This window comes from Akebia trifoliata, chromosome 14 (assembly GCF_017979445.1).
Source record: "Akebia trifoliata isolate Shusen 1 chromosome 14, ASM1797944v1, whole genome shotgun sequence".
In the NCBI taxonomy this organism is placed as follows: domain Eukaryota; kingdom Viridiplantae; phylum Streptophyta; class Magnoliopsida; order Ranunculales; family Lardizabalaceae; genus Akebia; species Akebia trifoliata.
The window spans coordinates 24,871,313-24,897,866 of record NC_141388.1 but is presented as its reverse complement, the minus strand read 5'-3'; the positions used below and the strand labels follow the sequence as shown (position 1 = coordinate 24,897,866).

Here is a 26,554-nt window from a genome sequence, read left to right as displayed (position 1 = left end):
TAACACATCGAAAAGAGACCCATTGCTTACGGTCACATCAAACGGTTAGTCTGAGCTAGATAAATGGTCCCGCAGTGTGATAAACAGCGACCAGCTACAAAATCAAAAACTAATACTTTATTATGAAATATCATATCCCGACTAGGAACGATCCAGTCGTGAATCCCAACTCTCTAATTCCACTACTCTACTATTGTGTATTATGTATGTTGTCTTATTTTGACATATAAAATGAAATGCATCTTTAATGTTTCCATTTAGTCAATTAAATTTGTATAAAAATAAAATGTTATAGTAAGTACTGCTAATGATGTAATATGAGTTTTAAAATGTTTAGTTGCTTATCCTTGGCTATATGTACCAGTTAATAATAATTTCTTCTATAAAACTTTACATATATTAAAATGATTTAGTATATTTATTCGTTCATGTTAATAAAGATTATTGGCAGAAATTGTTTGTTTGCCTACTGGATAACCATTTTTACTGTGATGCCCCGCCAAATGCTAACACAAAGCCCTATGTCAGATCTTGAAGTATTAGGTGACGCCTCTAAATTTTGGCATAATCTCTTCTATTTATGTTAGCATTCCAAGGCATTCAATCTGCACCTGATAAACGACATACATTATCCTATATATATACATACAAAATATAATACAAGCAGAAGCCTATATACATCTAATAACGTACGATACATCAGAGTGCGAATGGATAACCAAAATACAGGATTATACAAAACTCTTCACTCTAACAGAAGTCCTAACACTCAAGATAAAATCCATAAGACTACCTGGATAAATTGACACCATTAAGGGGTATAGCCCCAGCACTCACCAGGTGACGGACTCTAGTTGTCTATCTGATCCACCAGATGATTCTCACTCGTGCTCTGTACCTGCCTCGTCAAACTTTGAATATAAAACTTTAAAAAAATAGAGAAGGAAAGGGTGAGTAACAATGGTTACCCAGTAGGGAAGCAACCAATTTCTACCAATAACCTCTCCTAACATGAACGAATAAACATACTGAATCATTTTAAAATATGCAAAGTTTTACAGAAGAAACTACAATTAACTGGTACATATAGACAGGGATGAATAACTAAACATTTTAAAACTCACATTACATCAATCAATAATACCCACTATAGCATTTTCTTTTTATACAAATCTAATTGACCAAATGAAAACATTAAACATACATTTCATTTTATACATCAAAATAAGGCAATAGATACATAATACACAATGGTGGAATAGTGAAATTAGAGAGTTGGTATTCATAACTAGATCGCTCCCAGTCAGGACATGATGTTTCATAATAAAGTATTAGTTCCTGATTTTGTGGTTGGTCGTTGTTTACCACACTTGTGGGACCATTTATCTGACTCAGGCTGGTCGTTTGACATGACTGTAAGCAATGAGTCTCTTTTCGATGTGTTAGAACATTCGACTACTATAGATTGTTAGTGATCACTGACTAATCATCTTCGTCTATGCCTATCAGGCGTGCATGTGATCTCAAATATACAAACCATTCGTATACGACCACCTTTACATTACTAGTTTACTGATAAAGATAGAGATGTATAAACCCAAATTTCAGTTGTGACTTCACTCTTATACACGTCACATACCACGTATAAGCTTGGTGGTCCCTACCGTACATCCCCAGATAGTACACCATTCCGGATGATATGAAACACTATCCCTTCAAGCATTCATAGACTTTTTAATAGCTCACAAAATATCTACATATATATATATATTATTTTCATTTGAAAACAAAAAAGAAATTAACAACACAAGGTTGAGAATGGATATACAGTTTCCTACCATGCAACTGTGACCACCCGGCCTAAAATAAATAACGGAACGGAAAAATTAACAGCGCCTCGCGCTAACAGAAAGTAAATAAACATGCAACCAGTATTATTATCCCTGGATATCTATTCACCAACCTACACACAACACAACAATGTAAAATGTAGACATAACCCCTCGGGTATGACTCTGACATTTTACCGTTTCATACCCTTTTTCCCTTTTTCCGAATTTTACAGTTTTCAATATCTCAAACAAAATATCCACTTTTCGATATTCATCAACTCAACATGAGTTCATTGAATACTAAATCATTTTTCCAACTATGAAATTTATTTTTCCATCAATAACATCGAAAATTTTCAAAATTTATATCAAAATGGGGTTCGAGCGGTACATAGGACCCAACTAACGGAAATAACCAGATGAAATATCCTACTCACGAATAATTTGTTATAAAATATAATTAAACATATCAAATATATAAGTTCTGGCGTGAATTTGAAATAACCAATTGAATTCTATATTTTTGCAAATACATCACAAATTTTTAATAAAATCCTAAATGTGATTTTCACAATCTACGATTATTAATAGAAATTGAGAGTTCCTTACAATCTCTGTGCGAAAGGATTGAATTGCGTGTGTGAAAATCGAGATGAACGATGCTAAAATTGAAACAGATTGGACTTCAAAGCGGTTGATTTTTTAATCTGATCTGGTGATTTCATAGATCTTGATGCCATCGTCCTTTCTCCCTTTAAGGCGGAGGACGGTTTGACCCCGAAATATACGAAATCTAAAGTCGAAGTTACGAAGCCCCCGTATATATATATGATTGATTTTTGATGATACAGGTGAAAAAGACAAGAAAACGGAAGGAACTTGGGTGGATTTTTTGAGAACGAGACTGCGGACGTTTCTCCCTTCTACGTCGGTGATTGAAGACGGACCGTTCGTGACGAATCGGGTTTGAAAATTGGGAAGAAAATCAATTTTTTTTTTAAAACTCGTCGGCTGGTTCTTTTTGGACAACTTTGGAAGATGAATAGTGAAAAAAATTATTTATATAAATTTTAGGACGTAATCGATATTTTACCTATTGTTTCGTTCGACAATAACTTGACCATCTAGACTCCAAAAGTGACGAATGAATATCTATTTCGTCTAATTTTTCGTTCTGGGTCTAATGGTGTGGTCAATTTCTACAAATTCTATCTCTAACAAAAATTTACATTTTTGACCCGATGTGACCCTAAAATTGAGGTCATTTTCATTTTTGACGATAATTTAACTTCTTGATCTCCAAAAATGTCAAATAAGTAGTCCATTTTTTTATAATTTTTCGTTACAAATCCAATGGTATTGTAGACACCCCAATTTGAACGGATCACTACTCGAAAAGGCCCAAAAATACAGATTTTCCAAATAAATGGGCCAACGGGCCTTAAGGGCCCAAGTCATTGAAAAGTGACATTTTGACCAAACCGAGGCCCCTAAGACCTCTCAATGGTTTAGGAGGCCACTAAAAGGACTCGGCCTACCTTACGCTTTCCCAATATTCACCGCTCCGCTTCCAAAATAAAAAACGTCAAATTTTCGATAAAGTTCACCAATGGGCCTAAAAAGTCCGATTTGCCAACACGTGGCATCTCGATCAAACCAATGATTTCAAAATTTTCAAAAAAATAAATAAAATTAAAAAACGAGACTTGGGACGCCTACCACCTCCTATACCTTCCACCGTTCCATCTCCGAATCCAAAAAAATCTAAACCCACCTAAGGCCCATAAATCCTTAATTCTTCAAAATCCATTTTTCTCACCCCCCTAACCTAAACTCAATCCCACATCACCTAAAAATCTAATACCAATCTACACCCTCAAAATCCATTCCAAAATAACCCCTAACCAATTCCTAAAATCCAAAATCATTTCATAACCCAAGCCCAAAACACTCCAAAACCCCTAATGTAATATCCCAAAATTTTAATTCGTATCTCGAGGAAAAATAAATAGTGCAATTTTAAGAAAATCTTGAAAGTGGGACTTAGGGTAAAACTGTGGGACCTTGTTTTAATCATTTTTAATAGAATCTGACCTCACCATTAGATTCAAAATGATCGAAAAACATAGTTTAGCCTGTAAGCACGCTCAAATGCGAGTCCAAATATAAAAGTTTCAAAATCCTCGATTAACGGGTCGGACTAGGTTAAAACAGTGACTTTTTATTAGAGCAATAATTTTTAAAATTCGATCATACCATTGGATTCATAACGAAAAATTATTCAACATAGACTATTTATTTGTCATTTTTGGAGATCAGGAAGTCGAATTATCGTCAAAAACGAAAACGACATCAAGTTTAGGGGTCACCTCAGGCCAAAAATGTAAATTTTTGATAGAGACATAATCTATAGAAATTGACTATACCATTAGATCCGGAACGAAAAATTAGGCGAAATAGAGTATTCATTTGTCAGTTTTGGAGTCCGGATGATCAAGTTATCATCGATCGAAACAATTGACAAAATACCGAATTTGTCCCACATTTTATTTAAATAATATTTTTAATTTTTTTTATATGTCATCTTCCCCAACGCATCCATACGGCCGAGACATAAAAAATAATTTTTTTTTTTTTCTCTTCGATCTTCCATCTTAGATCTCTCACAAACGGCTCGCCGTCGATGATCGACGCAGAAGGGAGAAATGTCCGCAGCTACGTTCTCTACAAAACCCACCCAACCTTTCTTTGTTTCACTTTCTATTTTACTCGATATCGTCAAAAATCAGCCGTATTTGGATACGGAAGTTTCGAAACTTTGACCTCAGATTTCGTCCGTTTCTGGGTTAAACCGTCTTCCGACGCAGAAGGGAGAAATGTCCGCAGCCTCATTCTCTACATAACCCAACCAAATTCCTTTCGTTTTCTCGCCTTTTTCACCCCGTATAGTTAAAAATCAGCCGTATTTTTATACGGAGATTTCGTAACTTCAACCTCAATTTTCATCAATTTCGGGGTCAAACCGTCTTTCATCGTAGAAGGGAGAAGAGACGAGCACATCGAGATCTTCAAAACCACCGGGCCGGTTTCGAAAATCAGCCGCTTCGAAGTTCGGTCCGTCTCGATTTCCGCGCCGTTCGCCTTGATTTCCGCGCACGTGCTTCAATTCCGTCGCCTAGTGATTGTAAAGAACTCTCAATTTCTATTAGTAATCGTAGATTGTGAAAATTGCATTTAGGATTTTATCTGAAAATTTTTGATGTATTTCCAAAATATAGAATTCTTTTGTTATTTCAAAATTCACGCCAGAAATTGCATGTTTGATATGTTTAATTGTATTTTTTACAAATTATACGTGGGTAGGATATTTTAACGGGTTATTTCTATAAATTGGGTCTTGTGCACTGCTCGGACCCCGTTTTGATATGAAATTTATATTTTTTTCAATATTATTGATAAAAATAAATTCTTTAGTTGGAAAATGTGATTTAATATTCAATGAACTCGTATTGAGTTGATGAATATCAGAAAATGGATGTTTTATTGAAGAGATTGAAAATTGTAAAAAAATCGAAAAGAGGGAAAAAATGTATGAAACGGTAAAATGTCAGAGTCACACCCGAGGGGTGATGTCTGCATTTTACGTTGTTGTGTTGTGTGTAGGTTGATGAACAGATATCCAGGGATAATATTATTGGTTGCATGTTTATTTCCTTTCTGTTAGCGCGAGGCGCTGTTTACGTTTCCGTTATGTTATTTATTTTAGGCCGGGTGGCCACACTTGCATGGTAGGAAACTGGATATCTATTCTCAACCTTGTATTGTTAATTTCTCTTTTGTTTTCAAATGAAAATAATATATATATATATATATATATATATATGTAGCTATTTTGTGAGCTGTTAAAGAGTTTGTGAATGCCTGAAGGGATAGTGCGTCATATCATCCGGAGTGATGTACTATCCTGGGATGTACGGTAGGGACCACCAAACTCATACGTGGTATGGGACGCGTATGAGAGTGGAGTCACAACTGGAATCCGGGATATTCCTCTCTATCTTTACCAGTGAACTTGTAATGTAAAGGTGGTCGTATACGAATGGTTTGTATATTTGGGAATCACATGCACGCCTGATAGGCATAGACGAAGATGATTGGTTAGTGATCGCTAACAATCTATAATAGTCGAACGTTCTGACACATCGAAAAGAGACCCATTGCTTACGGTCACGTCAAACGGCCAGCCTGAGCCGGATAAATGGTCAACCAAACGTGGTAAGGGCAGCGACCGGCCACAAAATCAGGAACTAAAAGCCAGAGAGAAATTGTAACATCATGTCCCGACTGGGAGCGATCCAGTCGTGAATCCCAACACTCTAATTCCAATACTCCACCATTGTGTATTATGTATCTGCTGCTTTACTTTGATATACAAAATGAAATACATGTTTAATGTTTCCATTTGATCAATTAGATTTGTACATAAAGAAAATGGTATAGTGAGTACTGTTGATTGATGTAATGTCAGTTTTAAAATGTTTAGTTGCTCATCCCTGGCTATATGTACCAGTTAATCGTAGTTTATTATGTAAAACTTTGATTATTTTAAAATGATTCAGTATGCTTATTCGTTCATGCTAGGAGGGGTTATTGGCAGAAATTGTTTGTTTCCCTACTGGGTAACCATTGTTACTCACCATTTCCTTCTCTATTTTTTTTAGTTTCAGATTCAGAGCTTGGCGAGGCAAGTATAGAGTACGAATGAGGATCATCTGGTTGGTCAGATAGACAACCAGAGTTCGTCACCTAGTAAGTATTAGGGCTATACCCCCTAGTGGTGTCAATTCCCCCAGGTAGTTTTATGGATTCTGTCTTGAGTGTTAGGAATTCTGTTAGAGTGAGAAATTTTGTATAATCCTGTATTCTGGTTATTCTTCCGCACTCTGATCTTTCGTACGTTATTAGACGTGTATAAGCTTCCGCTAGTATTATATTTTGTATATGTATGCAGGATTGTATGTCGTTTATCAGGTGCAGGTTGAACGCCTTGGAATGCTAACATAAACAGAGGAGACCATGCCGAAATTTCGAGGTGCCACTTAGTACCTCGAGATCTGACATGAGGATTTGTGTTAGCGTTCGGCGGGGCGCCACACCTAAGCCCAAATCCATATCCAACCCACAACCCTAACCACTACTCACATCAACCAATCACCATCTTGATAATCAAAGATGACAAATGTCATCACCCCATCTCACCTCCCTCACCCAATTACCTACCCCATTAATTTGCTTTAAATCCCATCTACCCACACATCAACCCATCACCTTTTCTCTCAAATCAAACACATCTACCCACACCCCTAACCTATACCTCCCCTAATCTACCTTCATCATCCCTACAAAACCCACATCTACAACCTAAACCTACACCATCCTCTCAAGTCAAACACTCAACCTCTCCCATCAACATATCTCAACCTTTCATTTCCACCAACTTTGACACATGGCATCATCTCCCTCATCCTCCCAAAATATCATCAACCACCTCTTTAAATCCTCCATTATCTTAAATCAAAGATCATTTAATTACAACCACCATCTTAAACTCACCTCACCAAACACTCCACCCAAATGGGTTGGGTAGGATCCAAACCATTTGGGTCAAAACTCACCCATTTAACCCCCCTTACCTAAATACCCTCCAATCTCCCCTAAATTACACTCACTTCTCTCTCAAACTCATAATCATTCTATTCTTTTTCTTCACTTCACCCCATTATATCCCTAAAATAACTCCTCAACATCTATAAATACCCTCCTCCTCTTCCCAAAAATGGCCCCAACTTTCACCACAAAAATTATCCCCCCAACTCTCACTACTAACCACTATTACCACTTCTCTCTCACTAATCATCCCCAAGTCTCACAAAAAAAAATCACATACTACACTCATCTTTCTCATCATCTCTTCTCTATTCCTTCAACCATACAAAAGTTATATTTGCTTAAAATACTAAGGACTCAAGAAGACTCAAAGAAGAAGAAGAAAAGAAGAAAGAAGATACAAGGTGGGTTCAAGGCAATCCCCCCCTTCTCTCTTCTACACCCTCTCATCCTCCCTCTTCTATCACCCCTCTCCCCTTCATTTTATTTTTTAGGATGAATGGACCCCAAGGCTAAAGGTCTATAAGGGTCATTTCCATCAATGGAATGACCCTATGATCAAGCTGAAAATGAACCCCTATCTAGGGTACAAATGCACCCACGTGACACATTATCTTTCATACTTTTTTAAATAAAAAATGACCGAGTTAGTTGAGGTTACCACTCTTTAGTGGGGAGAAAAGGGTGCCTAACACCTTCCCTTTTCTCCAACCGAGCCGCTTACCCGAATCTCAAGGGTTGATTTATCTTTATCCATCGAGAGTCACCACAAGTCCAAAATGGTAATTTTTCAAAATGTACATCGGGTGACCATTCACACCCACTTACAACATGAATGGTGGCGACTCCAAACCATTGTAGATGTGGTCATCGTAATGGCGAAATCACGTGTCTACAGGTATGATCAACTTTTAAAAATTATTGCTCTAACAAAAAGTCAGTTTAGCTTGATCCGACTTGGTAATTGAGGATTTTACAACTTTTCTATTCAAATTCGCATTTAAGCGTGCTTACAGGCTAAAATATATTTTTCAATCATTTTAAATGTAATAGTCAAGTCAGATTCCATTAAAAATGATCAGAAATATCTTAAAGTTTTACTCCTAAATCCCACTTTTAAGATTTTCTCAGAATTCTATTATTTATTTTTCCTCGAGATACGAATCAAAAACTCAGGATTTTACAGTTACTCACCCTTTCCTTCTCCATTTTTTTTATTTTCAGATTTAGAACTTGGCAAGACAGGTATAGAGGGTTAGATAGACAACTAGAGTCTGTTACTTGGTGAGTATTAGGGCTATACCCCTTATTGGTGTTAGTTCGTTCAGGTAGTATTATGGGTTTTATACTGAGCGTTAGGCCTTTTGTTAGAGTGATGAATGTTTGTATAATCCTGTATTTTGTTTATCCTTCCGCATTCTGATCTATCGTACGTTATTAGATGTATATAGGCTTCCACTAGTATTATATTTTGTATATATATATATATATATATGCAAGATGATGTGTGTCGTTTATCAGGTGCAGGTTGAACACCTTGGAATGCTAACATAAACAGAAGAGACCATGCCGAAATTTTGAGGCACCACCTTGTGCCTTGAGATATGATATGGGGTTTTGTGTTAGCGTTTGGCGCGGCGCTACAAGATCAACCTCTAATTGGCTCATTCTGTAACTGATAACCATATAAAAGCTCGATTGAATGCTCTAATTAATGGTTTAGAGATGAGACGAATGCATATGAAATTTACTTAAAAAGATAAAATTAGAAATGAATGCATTATAAACAAGATCCAAAAAATCATGTATGAACTCATTATTAGTACTAGAAGATTTGGTTGTAAATATAATGAAATAAAAAAATAAGAAATGTTTAGTCCACCCAAACCTTTGGGTTTGAGGTTTTTTTGGGTTGTTGTTGTTGTTTTATTCTTAGTTCAAATTTTCTAAAGATTTGAAATAATTATTGATTTTCGTATGCAACAATTGGCATCATGTTGTTTCAAATTCAATTAAAATTTTCTAAAGATTAAAAATGATTACTAATTTTGTAAAGAATTATTTAAGTCGTTAATGTTCATGTATAAAATGAAATACACTTGTAGAGATCACTTGGAGATGATTCGAAGTTTTATTTTTTAGAAATATTGTATTATTCTTGTAAAAGTTTAATACTAAAAGGTATATATTTTCAATATTTGTAATACTAATCGCAATTTCAATTATCTTCAATTTTGTAAAGTCAAAGGTAGATAACACAGAGCCTCCATCATCGTTGGATCGAAGTTGGCTTTCATCAATTGTCTATAAGATAATCTGTCGAAACCTCTTGGTTTATCCCCTTGATTTTACATACAAATAATTCTCTGTATTTAATGTTTGTTATTATTTACTGTATTTTCTTTTATTGTTCTATTTTCAGTTTCATTAAAATCAAATTAGATTTTAAAAATTTTAAATCTAGGTTCGAGGCTTCCTAGTCGGGTAGTAAAGCTCACAGTTTGTGTTCAGTAAGATGAGTAGTAAATCCTTGACCAACACTAGAAATAAAATATTTTAAAATCCTTATTTGATTTAAATGAAAATGATTTTAAAATCTTAAAAAAAAAATACAAATAGACAATACCTCTTCTCAAACAAGACCAATAAAAATAATATCTATTAAACAAAATGATGAAGTCTCATATGAAAATATAGAACAATCTATAAAAAACTGGACTATCCTAAAAGTACTTACAAAAGAAATTTATAAAGATAAATTAAAATTAAAAAATTATTATATCATAAATACAATAGAACAATCCATACCTATTTCTACAAAATTAAAAAATACATCTTTACTTCCTTATGATCTTATAGAAAAATTTCAAAATAAAAAGTATAATTATATTCATTTTGGCCTAATTCAGGTAACAATAGTTCATTTAATCAGAATAGGCCTAAACACATCCATCTTAGCTCATGTCAGAGACATACGACATCTTAAAATTTTTGATCAATTAATAGGTATGATACAGGCACCATTAAATGATGGTCCTACGTTTTTTAATTGTTTGCCAAATTTTTCTGTCTCTTTGACAAATCCAATCATATCAAAATCATTAACTTTAGGAGTACAAACAAAAGAGAGTTTAATATGTTAAATTCAGAAAATATTACTATAATTTATAGAATCTATTGTAAATCTATGATGTCTCTAATACCAAATGTTGCTTATCAAAATCTAACCAAAGGTTTAACCACTCTATTTCTAACAAATTTTGGGAACACGATTATAACACCAAAAACAAATTCAATGGGATACCATTGATTTAAATAGCTATTGAAAAATAGAAGTAGCCCAAGAACTAGTACCAAAAGAAGAAGATCAAATAAAAAGCATAGTAAAGCACTCTGACGGCACTATTGAAATTAATTTCAACACCATCAGTCAAAAGAATTATATGATCTCTAGATCATCTATGAGTTTATCAAGAAAATCATTTGATCAAATGACAAATAAAACTTACAATACTATTCCAACCCATATATCTTATCCAATTTATACAAAAAAAAAAGGAACCACAAACAGAATACAATCCTACTGAATTTGATTTCGGAAGTCCACCTAGAGAAGTCAATACAATAAATCTAGAAAATAATAATTTTATTATAGATAAAAAAACTACTAAGAGAAGAAATCTTGAAAAATCCTTTAAAAAAATAATTTTTTAAGAATTTGTTTAATACATAACAAAAAATAATCAAATAAAAATAATTTGAAAAAATGAATAAGAAACAAGCCCATATTTCTTTATTTATATGGTTAGAAACACAAACAATTTCAAATCAAGAGCTTTCAGTAAATATGTTAAAACAAAAAATACAAATATGAGAAACTACAAAAAATGAAAAAATTGAATCAACATTTCTCCTTTTAGGGCAATAAAAATCATGGGATCTGTTGTGACTCCCCTTAAATCAGAAATACAATTTCAAAAAGAAATTTCATGTACACAAAATGATCTTTCTCATGTAATAGAACAAAATAATTATACAAACACCTATCTTCATCAATTAGGACAACAAATAAGATCAATATCTGATAAGCCAAAAATATTTGCAAAAAGACTAACATCAATAGGTTCATCATCATCATTTTCAATGATTACAAAAGTAAAAAAACCTTTTTTATTTACAACATGGATTACCTCCTGTAGAAACAACATCTTCATTTTTAGAAGAAATAACAAAAAAACTACAAGGAAATCTAAAAATAAATGTCTTAACGGAAAATTCAAATATGAAAGATATATAAGAAAGAATTGAAAAAAAGAAAAATTTTCTGAAATATCTTCAAACAGTTCAATAGAAAACATAAAATCCCAATTTTTAAATCAAGAAAATCCTCAAATAAATAAAATTAAAAGATTTAAATATTGAAAAATAAATTATTCTAGACCAAATTATTATAATAAAATAAAAAATTATTATAGATGACCAATACCAGTTGATGTCCCATTTAAAGAAAAGATAAATCCAACTAAACATTATAATGGAAACGAATTATATTGAGTGGAACATTGATGGACAAACAAACAATCAAATTATAAATACTCTATATTAAATGATAGTATTTGGAAACTCTTGCACTCGATATAATCTATCAGTAGAACATATTACCAAGGTTGTGATTGGTAGTTTCACTGGTCAATTATACGGTTGGTGGCATAATATGTTAAAAAAAATTGACCAAAATGATATATTAAAACATGTCAAACTAAACAAATAAGACGAACCAGAATTAGATAAAGATGGAAAAGAACAACTAGATAGTTTTAAAACCTTAATCTCTACAACTTTCCTCAATTTTAATGGAAAGATAAACAAATTAGGACAAAAAGATAGAGAAATATTAATGAATTTGAAATGTCCAACATTAACTGATTTTAGATGGTATAAAGATGTATATTTGTCAAAACTATATTCGTTAACTACCGGATGTAATGATATATTTCGGAAAGAAAAATTTATATTTGGATTATCAAAATTATTCGAAGACAAAGTAAGAAAAAATCTCCAAGATAATGAATTAGTTTTACTTTCCAAAAAAAAATTGTCTCAACCGTAAAAATTTGATTTTTTTTTTTTTTCAAATTTTGATTTAATAATTTAAGTTTTAAAGTGTATTTAAAAAAAATAAAATAAATTTCATGGTTAAATCATCAACAAAAAGAGGTGTTGACTTTCGATAATCTTGCATTTTGCTAGAGCTCATTTCATGGTCGAGTACCAATTAGATTAAGTATTAAATGAACAGTTCAAAATTTTAATGCAAAAAATTAAAGATGCATGATCGATGGAATTAAAATTATTCTTAGGAAAATTACCAAAGTAGTAATTTATTTTGTTGAAAAGTGCAATTTTATTAGTTAAGTTGGTACGACAAGTGGAGAGTTGATCCCATGACCTAGGCTCAAAACCTGTTGAACCCACCTTCACTCTAATCACTAATCCTTGTTTGCTTTGGAAAAAAATATATTTTTTATAATTACTGAGCCAATCATATTTTTAATATTTATGAATAATGTCATATATGGCTTTGTAATTATTTTTTTTTCTATAAAAATGTCAAATGGTTGTTTGATATTCAATTGTTGTGCAAACAATTAGTTTAATTTACCTTTATACTCTTAAGTGTAGGCTCACATAAGGGTCTGTTTGTTACAGATTCTAGCTTCTGCCTCAGGATTCTATGTCTTGGAAAAATAAAAGTTTAGAGTTTCAAAAGTTGCATTAAAGAGAATCTTGTTTGTTACATAAACTGACGAAAAAGTAGTAGAGAGAAATCAAATTGATTATGTTGTTTGATTGAAGAGTTATGAAAAATGAGGGGTGAAATCGTCATTTTACTTCATCTCGAAACTTATTTCGGTGATGGCTTCTCATAGTGGCTCCTGCGTGAAAGTAAGGCTTATCAAAAACACAGGTTTGGGCTCCTCACAAAAGTTGTTGAAGCAGAAGCATTTACCAACAAACGTGTTTTTCCGACTTTTTCGACTCAAAATCCAAAAAGTGGTCGAAAAAAATCATAACAAACATACCCTAAATAGAAAATATGATTGTATATCAAATAATCATTTTTATAAATAAATTTACAAATCAGTTATATAGATGTTTCAATAAGTATTAAAAATTGGCCAGTTCAATAATTTTTGTAAAATACTGTACCATTTTCTTAAATAACCATTATTCGTTTCTAACACAAGCACCACATCGTTTCGATTATACTTGAATTTGTGACTAACCATACCCTAGAGGTATTGATTTAATTATGGAAGCATAAGCTATTAGGAAAAAATGATTTGGTAAGCGTAGTATTATATGTGTATGACTTGATAAGTCAACATGATGATACCCTTTCTAAAGCTAAGTTAGGTGTGTTTGCACTATTAAAAGCATGTTTTTTTTTTTACTTTATTACCCTCAATTAACACATATCAACCTCAGTTATACAAGAAGATTGCATTGATGCTTGAAACATAAAAATCTAGGGATCACATGCAGATCATACTGCACAGTCCACCCACATAGCTCAAAGGGCAAAGATAAGATTTTGTCAATGTGGGGCAACTAAGATCCTTACAAATTTTAAAAATTCTTGTGGGGGCAAGTGCCCTTAGTGTGAATCCACCCCTGATATACTCATTCTACGACTGATAATCATATAAAAACTCAATTGAATGCTCTAATTAATGGTTTAGAGATGAAACGAATGTATGTGAAATTTACTTAAAAAGATAAAATTAGAAATGAACGCATTACAAATAAGATCCAAAAAATCATGTATGAACTCATTATTAATACTAGAAGATTTAATTGTAGATATAATGAAATAAAGAAATTATAGATGTTTAGCCGACCCAAACCTTTGGGTTGGAGGCTTTTTTGGGTTGTTTTTGTTGTTTTGTTCTTAGTTCAAATTTTCTAGAAATTAGAAATAATTATTGATTTTCTTAAGCAACAATTGGCATCATGTTGTTTCAAATTCAATTAAAAATGATTACTAATTTTGTAAAGAATTATTTAAGTCGTTAATGTTCATGTATAAAATGAAATACACTTGTAGAGATCACTTGGAGATGATTTGAAATTTTATTTTTTACTTGTTTACTTTAATATAGAGAACTAAAGGAAACACTTAACGAAAATAAACTGCCATAGAATTAGGAGTATACAAATGAAGAAGATTTAATTAAGATAAAGATATATGAAAACTTAATTTAGGCTACATAGTCTATATGTAGAAATTTGAAAGGAGTGGGAGAAATTCGATATTATGATTAATTATATTATTTAAAAAGATCATTGAAATAAGTAGAATGCCAAATGATTGAAAGGGAAATTCTATTACATCCATTTATTAAACATGAAAATGCTTAGATACTTGTGGGTTTGTATACGCAAGAATCATGGACTAATTTTTTCTTGGTCAAATAAAAGGCATAGTTTAGTGTTAGAGATATTTTATGACCTTGAAATAAATATTCTAAATCCAAATAATAGATTGTAGAAAGTGAAGATTAGAAGAACTTATCGATTTCGATGTGATTGAGGCACGAAAGAGACTGTCCTTAAAACCAAATTCGCGTCCCTTTCATGATGATATCCACAATGCAAAAGGCTCCAGCGATTGATTTCCAAGATTCAACAATCACGTTCCTGTTAGTTATGCACTCGAAAGTAATAGGCATACAAACGAACTCAATCAGTCTAGCATGAGCAACGAGATTTAGAGTGAATCATACAGAGGAGAGACAGAGAGATCAGAACGTTATTTTTTGTATCAAGAACTCTAGGGCACACTTCTCTAATATAGAAGAAAGCCCAACGGCTCAATGGATTAAAGAGAAAGATGTTTGGGCCTTAATCGACCCATTTCTAAACGTTAGAGGATCCAAACGGTTAACAAACATTAATTCTAATGATTAGTTAGATCAACGGTTGAGATGGAAGGAAACAATGGATCTTATAATGGATTAAACAAATTTTAGGAAAAAATGGGCATTTCACGCTCACCCACTTGAAGCTTAATTCGAGATTTGCACCCCCTATGCGCGCGTCACATGCGTATACAAACACTAAGGTTTTTCGACGAGTTGACCCCAAACATAATGAACTGCAATCCCATAGTGTCTTGGGCCCCCATATGCGGGCAAAGGCTTACTCTCTTTCTCACGCACATCTAAGCAAGAGAGAGTGAAATCATTTATTAGTTAAATATCATTCTTGTATTTATCCGATGTGGGACTAAAGATTTGAAGAGTTATCCTTACAACTTTCACAAACAAGATAGTGAAGAAAATCTTTGACGTTCAACTTATACAAAAAAGGGAAAAGCTCATTTAGCTTATGTTTCACCAATTAAGGAAATCTCTACACTTTACAAATAACACTCAAGAGGTCTTGAGTTCAAACCTTTCACTCAACAAAATACATGAATAATACTATGAATTTTACAACATTTAGCACACATGGCAGAACACTTGACCTAATGTTGGCAAGTAAGAGATAGATATATGAATCATGATAGCGAAAAATGTGAATGCATGTGATGCTAGCAACCTTATCCTTAAAATTTTATTTGATCTTTTAGTGGTAACTTTGGATTTTATTAATTACAGTAGTGGAATGACATTTTATAAATATCAAAAAGTCAAAAAAAAAATAGTAAAACTTCATGGCATAATAAAAATAAGGGTAGTTTAGTAGTACTATTTTGTCAAATTGCTGAAATTAGGTTTACCCCCTACAAAATGCAAGATAATAACTACCCTTCACTGAAAGTCAACATTGCTTCTTTATTTATGATTTTAACAGTAATGTGGGGGAATAATTACATTTGACTATTTCAACCAATAAGACATCTCCACATGGCCACTAAAACAAAGCAAGACTGAATCCAGAGAGACATGTATCTCATCCTTGAAACAAGTAAGCCCACTCGGCAGACAAGTTGTTTAGATAAGACATCCACGTATTAACATATCCAACTAAGAGTATTCAGTCTAAATGACTAAAACCCAAAACACTCGATTGATCGTGGCTAAGTAGTTAGCTCATTGGGAAAAGATAGAGATGATGGAACTAACAAGAAAATCAGAGCAAATCATAAAACGAAAGGTTAAGTAGGATCGTCAAGATTCTATTTAGAGACAAATTCTCAAATCAAATTAGGAAGAAACCAATATAAGAAAGAATTGTGATTCATTATAGAGTTAAGAAAATAAAGATGGAAAAATCCTAATTTAAGTAAGATACCTAAGTATCTATAAGATCTTCAAGAAGGAAATTACTAATGTAAATAAGACTCTTGAAGTCTATAAATAACAAAATCAACACACATATAAATGACTTTTTAACGTGTCTTTTTACTAAATTCTTCTTATTTTCTTGTTAACTTGATTTTAGGGGGTCTTGATCTGGAAACTTGCACCAAATTTGATATTTGTTTATAAGAAATAGGAGGGAGGTCATTCTCGGGATACAATTTTGGGTGTAAGATAATTTCATTTTACCTGCACTTTTTAGCGTCCACTATGGGACATGAAGAAAAGAACTGTAAAAAATATCAGAAAGCTTAATAAGAAGTTCATGGCACCACATTTGATGGGAAGAAGAGTTCCGAACAATTGAAAGATTTACCTCCTAGAGAGATGAACAAAGTGGAAGAAGAGCATTCGAATGGAGGAAATAATCTAGAGGAGAGAATCCCTACACCCTAGTTAAATGTTCAAATCATACTACGACGGATGCCAAAAAAACTCCAATGACAAGAAAAAGATATGAAGGACTTCCCTGTGGAGAACAAAATGATGGTCAAAATGATAGATCAAGGAGAACAAAGCTCTGAGGTTATTGATTCACGACTCTCCTCCATAAGGAAAAGAAGTGGAGACCCACGGAGGAGAAGCACCACCCTTGGCTGACAAAAATCGGACTGGAGGCGAGTAGGCAACGTTCCTAAAGTTGTCATGCGAGATAATAGACTTCTTCAATGGGATGAGTCTCGAAGTATCAAAAGATAAACAAATCCATTGGGTTGGGTGATTTTCAAGACTATAGTGTGGACAATAGACTTGTTCTGTTGGGTGAGTCATATAGTTATTTTGTGGGGATAATAGACATGTTTAGTTGGGTGTGTCTCTAGATATATTTAATACAATAAACTTATTCGGTTGGGTAAGTATCAAAAGGAAACAAACCTACTCGACTAGGTGAGCTTCAGATTAACCAGGGTGAACAGACTAGGTCCCTATAACACTTGTGAGTATGTGTCATGTAGACGTGGATTTCTCTCTTCCAAGAATAAAGTGAGGATACTATTACTAATTCAGATCTTCTCTGGTGGTCCAAAGTATAGTAGAGTTCAATTTTGAGTACATTTAGAGTAAGTCATGTTTTAAAGAGAGGATTAGCCTCTTTGTTTTTTATTGACAGTATGTCACCAAGTTATATACATTGTTTGTCTTTATTCCTAACACCTTGCCACTCTTTTTAGATTTTAACAATATCAAAGTTTAATTCATTTTTTTGATGCTTAGCTGTTTATTTTTAATGATTTACTTGTTGTATGACTATCACTTGGATAGATTTTTAGCTTGAAGACCACTGAAACCAAATCAATAGCCATTCAACTCTCTTTACAAAATGAACATCATGAGGCTACAAATCATACCATCATATGCTACGGACATGGACATAGATTTTCCCTTGTGCCATTGATCTTTAGGCAAAAGTTCCATTATCACTATGTCACTATCAAAAGTCCTATTCATGCTAATTCGACATAGATTATTATTTCATCACTAATGCTTTCACTTCCAACATGTGTCTCAAAAGGATTATAACAATTAACACGGAAGTTTCCTTAGTGATAAATTCCATTATGCAAGCCAAAAGTTATATTTGAAATGGGTTTGTGCTGAAACACAAAAGAAAAGGCAAATTAAAATTGTTGAGCACTAAATAGATTATGGTTGCATTATGAATCGAAAACAGAAAAATGCCCTCACATGCTCAAACAAGCCAGATGTACTTGAAACCAGAAATACCTCACTATAAATAATTTTCTTCTTTGAAGGTCTTAGGTCTTCAACTGCCTCCATGTCTACATTTTCAAAGGTTGGATACACAACCAGGTTGAGCAAACCCAGTTGACCAAGTGATTTGACATAAATTTCAACTGAAATGGAACAATGATTATCCATGAGCTTCTTTGCATAATGAATCAGTTTCAATGTAGAATTATCATTGATAGGTACGAAGAAAAAAAATGAAAAGGTTACTCAAAGAATCGTAAAAAGATCAAACTCTTCAAAAGATTAATTGAATTTGAAAAAAGTAGAAATTATAAAAAACATTGATAAGAAGCATCAGTCTTAGTAAAAACATAAAATTCAAGATTAAAACAAACAAGAAAAAAAGAATTCCTTTATTAAAAATGAAAATTTGTTGCCTATAAAAAAATGAAGAATTGTTAAAAGGTAATGAGTTCTTACCACAAAGGCTGGTTATTGTATATTATTTGTTATGGTAATAGTTAAAATTCAAGTAAAATATTTGTGATAATTTTTTTTTATTGTCATGTGAAAATGATTTTAAGACCTATTGAATTCCATGTAAACTATTTGAAAATTTGCATGAGGATTTTATTCTTTATTATACAAGTAATGATTAAATTGTCAAAAAGTCTGATAAAGAACATTCCAAGTAAAAGTTTTCATATTTCCATTGCTCATCCATATTTTAGATTACATTCATGTTCATTTACAAGATATTTAAATATTTCATATTTCGAATTAGAAGCCTAGTTCATCAAAATCTATTTTAACAAATATAATCATAAAAGAGCATAACCAAGACTTATGGGTTTCCTCATTCAAGGGTAAAGAAATCCCATTTTAAATGTCAATTCATTATATACATTGAACGAAAGAAATGAAAATGGACTTGAATTACATTGTATCTAAGACGTGTAATTGTTATACTACGTAGGAAAGTAAGGCATCACCAATCCAACACAAATGAGACTAAGAAGATGTAGAAAAATATTTTTTTCAAATTTCATATTAAATAATGAGAATATAGAGCCATAAAATAGAGGTATTAAATTCATATATGAAGAAAATGTGTTTTTTAACCATAGCCGACTTATTAGAGGGCTTTTACGTTTTTTTTAATGTTGGTACCTAACTACCTATATCAAAATGAGTTTGTATGGACATAGTAAACCTAAAAATAAAATTTAATGGGAAGAAAATGGGGTTTCATAAATTATTTTTGGAACTAATTGTGTTTTAAATTTATTTATTGCATCTCATGGAATTCTAGTTTGATAGAAAATCATACTTGGTAAGTTGAGAATGAGTAAGTCGTGTAAAGGAGGGCATCACATATTTATGTAACAATACTATTTTTTTTTAAATTTGGATGCAATAATTAGTTTTTGAATAAATACAAATTTTTCTAGTAATAAGGAAGCTTGAATCAAATAAGATCCCAAAACAACCCGTAGGCCTTAAGGGCACTTTTAGATGCTTTCACCTATTGAATAAGATTTTTCGATTTAATTGAGAAGTTGCAGCAAAAATGGATATTGTTGGGACAGTAATCCAAAATCACTCTTCTTAAGGGCATTTTTGATTTTTTGTAATTTTTCTAGATGGAGCATTTTATGGGTTTGATCTTAAAAATATATTTTGTGAGAGTTTTCTTGGTTAGGATTTTTTCTTTGTCTCAAATACATGGTCATTGTTGGAACTCTTTGAGAGGGTTTTGATCTACAAGCTTGTGGGAACAAAGTTGGAGTAAGAAAGTGGATGGATTTGATAGCATGTGTTGGTATAGGAGGTTCTTGTTGATTTTCTCTCCATTGTAAGGCATTATCTATAAACTCAACCTTGTAATTTTTTCTAAGATTGATAGTGATAATTTTCTTGTTAAATTGCCCATGGATGTAGCCCTTATTAGGTGAACCACGTAACTCTTTATGTTATGATTGTTTTTCCTAATTTTGTCTTACCTCCAATAATTTTTCTCAGACATATTTTGCTTGTTATTATTCTTGGGACATCTTTGATATTATTGTTGTGGGAGTTCTTTACAACAAGTGGTATCAAAGCATAAAATATTTGTGAGAATGTTTTTTGAGAAAATGGCGAGTAATCGATTTGAGGTGGAAAAGTTTGATGGGAAAAGGGATTTCAAAATTTGGAAATTGAAAATGCATGATTTCTTAGTGCAACAAGGGCAACACAAGGCTTCGAATGAGAAAGACAAGAAATCAAAATTGATACTCGATGATGATTGGAAGAGCTTGACTTGAAGACAAGAGCTACCATTCGTTTGTGCTTAGTAAATGAAGTGTTGCTCAAAATTATTAGGGAAAAAGACTACAAAATATTTATGGAAAAATTTAGAAAGTTTGTACTAAACGAAATCCCTTACCAATAGGATTTTCTTAAAAAAAATTGTACTCCTTGAGAATGAAGGAAGGCACGAAGGTCTCAAGGCATTTGAATAAATTCGACACCCTTATTTATCAACTTGAAAGTATCGGGATGAGGATAATGCGATTACCTTGTTTTACACGTTGTTGAATCTTATGATTACTTTGTAATCACATTGAGTTGTAGCAAAGAAGACTCTTTTCATTTTGGGCTCGAATTATGGTATTCTTTTTCCTGATGAACTAAGAAAGAAGACATATTTGGGTAGCTTAATTGATTCGAAAATAGAAGCATTTGTGAAAAGAAGTAAATCGAATGCGCGAGGTAGTTTATCAAAGAACCGTTCAAAGTTTCGATCAAAGTCGAAAGGGCCAAGTGAAGTCAAAGATGAAGCAAATCAAGTTGAAGAATCTACTTAGGTTTACATAGAAAAATATATCTTAATAATGACTAACAATTTGACATTCTAACAAAATTGGGTTCTTGATAGTGGTGCTACCCACCATGTGTATCCACATAGATTTTGGTTTGACTCATACAAGCCATGTGAAGGAAGGTCAGTATCAATGGGGAACAATTCATCTAACAAGGTAATTGGGATGGGCTCGATTTGCTTAAGAATATTTGATGGGACAGTTCAAAAAATTGAAGATGTTAGGAATGTGCCGGATTTAAAGAAAAACTTGATTTTTCTTCCTTCCCTAGACTTGGAAAGTTACAAATTCACTGTGCAAGGTGTAGTGACTAAAGTTTCAAGAGGGGCTCTAGTTGTAATGAAAGGGGTTCGAGTTGGAAACTTGTACAAATTCTTAGGAAGCAAATTTGGTGATAGAAAATGAAGAACTTCCGTTTCGATTATGGCATCGAAGGTTGAGACACATGAGTAGCAAATGTATGGAGGTTTTGATAAAAAAAAATCTTATTCCTTCACTAAAACTTGGAATGTCTGAATTTTGTGAGCATTGTGTTTATGACAAACAATATAGACGAGTATTCAAGACTAAGAGATATACGAGCAAAGGCATACTTGAATACATCCACTCAGATGTTTGGGGTCCTTCACCAACTATATCATATGGAAGTGCACGTTACTTTGTTTCATTCATTGATGACTTCTCAAGAAGGATACGGATCAAAACTCTCAAGTTCAAAGGTGATGTGTATAGTACATTCAAGTATTTTAAAGTCGAATTAGAAAAATTTACAGGACGTCGCATCAAAGTTTTACGAAAGGATAATGGGAGAGAATTTACATTAAATGAATTCAATGATTATTGTTGAGATGAGAAAATTGTTAGGCATTGCACAAATATTGATATTCCTCAACAAAATGATGTTGTCGAAAGAATGAATTGTACTTTGATAGAATGTTTACGATGTATGTTGAGCAGTGCTGGTTTAGAATAAGAGTTATGGGCAGAAGTGGTTTTAATGACTTGTTATCTCATTAACTGATTACCTTTGGTGGCATTGGGGAATAAGACTCCAAATGAAGTGTGGTATGAAACTCCTAGTGATTATTCCGATTTTAAATTTTTTGGATGTGATGTTTATGCACTTATTCCAAGTTGTCAAAGGAACAAGTTAGATCCAAAGTCAAATAAATGCGTCTTTGTGGCTTATAGCCGAGGTGTGAAGGAGATATAGATTGTGGGATCCAAGCACTCACAAAATAATCAATAGTCAGGATATTCATTTTGATGGATCCTCTATATTAGTAAAAGTGTTGAGAAGTGTTATTAATTATCAAGAAGAAAGAGATGATGGTTAAGAATTTGAGATCCATCGAGAAATGTATTCTCCAAGTGTATTGATGTCTTCTGATAATGTTCTCATTGATAATGGTAAAGAACATGTTGAATCAGAAAGTGAAGACGAGGAACCACATTACCATCAAGAAGAAGATATGTTTCTCGAACCCAAATGCTTCACAAGACAAACTTATCCACCTATGTGGCATAAAGATTATGTGGATCCTAATTGTAGGGAATGAGGAACCTGACAAAAGGTATAAGAAATCTCGTATATTCAAAAATACCTTCTTTACAAGAATGAGTGGGTATATAACAAAACGAAAACATCTAAATTTGGTTATACATGTATCACAGCTTAATTAACTAAATTGATAGTGTATCCCAAAATTTTCTCTTATGATCTCGCGGAGGACAACTTACGCCAACACTCCCTTTCAAGTTAGTGCATATAGATCTCAGATGCCCAACTTGCCAAGTGAGTTGTAGAAGCTTCTGCTACATACAGCTTTTGTAAGTATATCTGCCAACTGGTCTTCTGATTTAACAAACGGGAATCGAATTATCTTGGCCTCAAGATTTTTTTTGATGAAGTACCAGTCTACTTCCACGTGTTTGGTCTGATCATGCTGGACTGGATTATGAGAAATGTCAATTGCAGCCTAGTTATCACATAATAGGTCTATCTCGTAGCCAGGAGCAAAGCTAATTTCAGTTAATAGTCTTTGAAGCCAGAGAAGTTCACAAAGGCCCTTAGCCATCCCATGAAACTCGGTTTCAACACTTGATAATGCTACCACATTTTGCTTCTTACTTCTCCATGTAACCAGGTTCCCTCCAACAAATGTGAAATAACCTGAGGTGGATTTTCTATCAGAGATATTTCCTACCCAATCAGCATCTGTGTAACTTTCCACCCATAGGTGATTGTTTCTTGTAAACATAAGTCCTTTTTCGGGGGAGGACTTTAGGTATTGGAGAATTCGAATCACCGCATTCATATGATCTTCACTTGGACAGTGCATGAATTAGCTTACTACACTCACTACATAGGCAATGTCAGACCATGTATGAGAGAGATAAATAAGTTTTCCAACTAATCTCTGGTACCTTCCTTTGTCTGTTGGCACTTGGTCTAAGTATTTTCCAAGCTTGTGATTTTGGATTATTGGTGTATCTGCAGGCTTACAATCTAGTAATCTAACTTCTGATAGTAAATCTAGGATATATTTCTGTTGGGGGAAAGGAATATGCCTTGCTTCAACCTAACAACTTCAATTCCCAGAAAATATTTGAGTCCTCCTAGATTTTTCATCTCAAATTTTGTGACCAATTGCTCTTGAAGTCTTGTTATTTCCTCTGGGGCGTCTCCTGTAATGATCATATCGTCTACATAGACTATCAAAGTTGTTATCTTACCTAGGTGATGCTTTAAGAATAGCGTATGGTCTGATTTGCTTTGTTGAAAGCCATATTTCCTCATTGTCGAGTTCAAGCACCCAAACCACACTCTAGGAGATTGCTTCAAGCCGTACAAAGTTCGTTGTAGTCTGCACACCATATTAGCTTTAAAGTTTGCCATATGTCCTAGAGGGACATCCATGTAGATTTCTTTTTCAAGATCTCCGTGGAGAAAAATGTTTTTAACGTCAAACTGGTGCAATGGCCAATCAAGATTCGCTGCAAGAGATAGTAGAACCCTGACAGTATTCAACTTGGCCACAGGTGAGAACGTTTCTTGATAGTCTACACCATAGGTTTGCGGATAGCCCTTTGCTACTAGTCTTGTTTTGTACCTTTCAATTGATCCATTGGCTTTGTACTTGATGGAGAATACCCACTTACACCCTACTATTTTTTGACCTTCTAGTAGGGGAACAATAGTTCACGTCTCATTTTTCAGTAATGCCTCCATTTCTTCCTTCATAGTTTGGATCCATCTAGGGTCTTCCAAAGCCTTTTCAACACTTGTGGGAATAGGATGTGAGGATAGTTCATTCACAAAGTTCTTGAGGGGTTTGGACAGCTCCTTTGTAGAAACATAATTAACAATTGGATATCTCGATCTTTCGTCCTCCAGTCCCGGAGAATATCTGTTTTGTGGTTTGCCCCGATTGTGCCTGAAAGGTAACTCATAGCCAATAGGAGTATCCACATCATTAGAAATGTGAGGTGTGATAGGGGAGCTTACCTCAATGATATTCTCAAGAGATGGGTCATTGGATAATGAAAAGTGGGGGGGGGGGGGGGGTACTGCTATTTTAACTTTTGGAAGTGTCGGTTCTAGATTAGTTTCCTCAATGATCGACTGAGGAGCATTAGGTGTCGTATCAGTGTCCTTGAACCAGTCAAATTTCAACCAATTCATTTCTTCTACTCGTGTCTCCCCCTGAAGAGAGGAATTGGATGTGGCAAGAGAATAGAAAGTGTCGGATTCAAGGAACGTGACATCCATAGTCACATAGTTGTGTCGAGTAGTTAGCTCGTAGCAACGGTGCCTTTTTTGGTGTATAACATATCCCAAAAAAAGACAATGAATGGTACAAGGATCAAGCTTCGTGCGTTGGTTTTTGTGGAGGTGAACAAACGCAACACAACCAAAGATGCGAAGCAGAAGCATCAATATTGTGGGTAATGACACATAGGTTGACAAGGCTTGTAGCGGAGTCTTGAACCCAAGAACTTTCAAAGGCATGCGATTAATGAGATGGACGGTCGTGGCAACAACATCTGCCCAGTGGTGGCTAGGTACGTGAGCTCCAAGTAACATAGCTCGAGCAGTTTCAAGGATGTGATGATTCTTGCACGCTCTGCAATACCATTTTGATGCAGAGTTTGGGGGCATGAGGTCTCATGAATTAGACCATGACGTTGGAAATAATCACAAAACTGTTGATTCACATACTCCCCACCATTATCGGATCGAAGCATCTGAAGCTTAGCAGAGAACTGAGTTTGAATTAGTGTATGAAATGATTAGAAGACATGAAAAACCTCATTTTTATGTTTCAACAAATAAATCCAAGTCATTCGAGTATGATCATCAACAAATATCACAAACCAGCGGAAACCAGACATAGTAGATTTTGGGGAAGGACCCTAGACATCAGAGTGAATCAAAGCAAAAGGAACATCGCTTTTATTCATACTCAACGAATAAGTGACTCGATGACTTATAGCTAAAATGCAAGTCTCACATTTAAAATCCAAAATTGACAAACCCAAAAATAAATCAAGAAACACGTGTTGCAGATAGCCAAACGACTGATGGCCTAACCGATAATGCCAAAGAAAAATCTGTTCCACTTTGAGCTTGCTTGAGCAGTGCATGCGGTGTGCTCGGCCAACACTGAAATCTTCCATATAATAGAGGCCCCCCTCTTAGTACCACACCCAATGATCTCCTTGGTGAGAATATCTTGAATAAAACAAAATGCAGGATAAATGAGCACAACACAATTCAAGTATTTAGTAACTTGGCTCACGGATAGTAACTTGTGAGAAAGTGAAGGCACAAGTAAAGTATTAGATAATGGTAGGACTGGTGGCAACATCACAGTCCCAGCCCCTACTATTGAAGAGATGCCTCCATTAGCATTGGCAATGCTAGTTCACCGAGGAGGGGAGTGCTTAGAAAAATCATTTGCATCAAATGTCATATGGTCCGTTACACTGGAATCAAGTATCCAAGCATTGTAGTTAGCTTCTTTATTGGAACCAAGTAGAGCATTACCTAGGTTAAAGTTTGAACAATCGGTTGGAATAAGGGACATATGTGGTTCTGTTGTAGCTACCGCAGCATTGCCAGTGCTAT

At 33.7% G+C, this 26,554-nt stretch overlaps 1 pseudogene; it reads right to left on the bottom strand.

Moving 5' to 3' along the window:
* Positions 1–23,402: 23,402 nt before the first annotated feature.
* LOC147386597 (secreted RxLR effector protein 161 pseudogene) lies at positions 23,403–23,765 on the bottom strand (annotated as a pseudogene).
* Between the last annotated feature and the right edge of the window lie 2,789 nt (positions 23,766–26,554).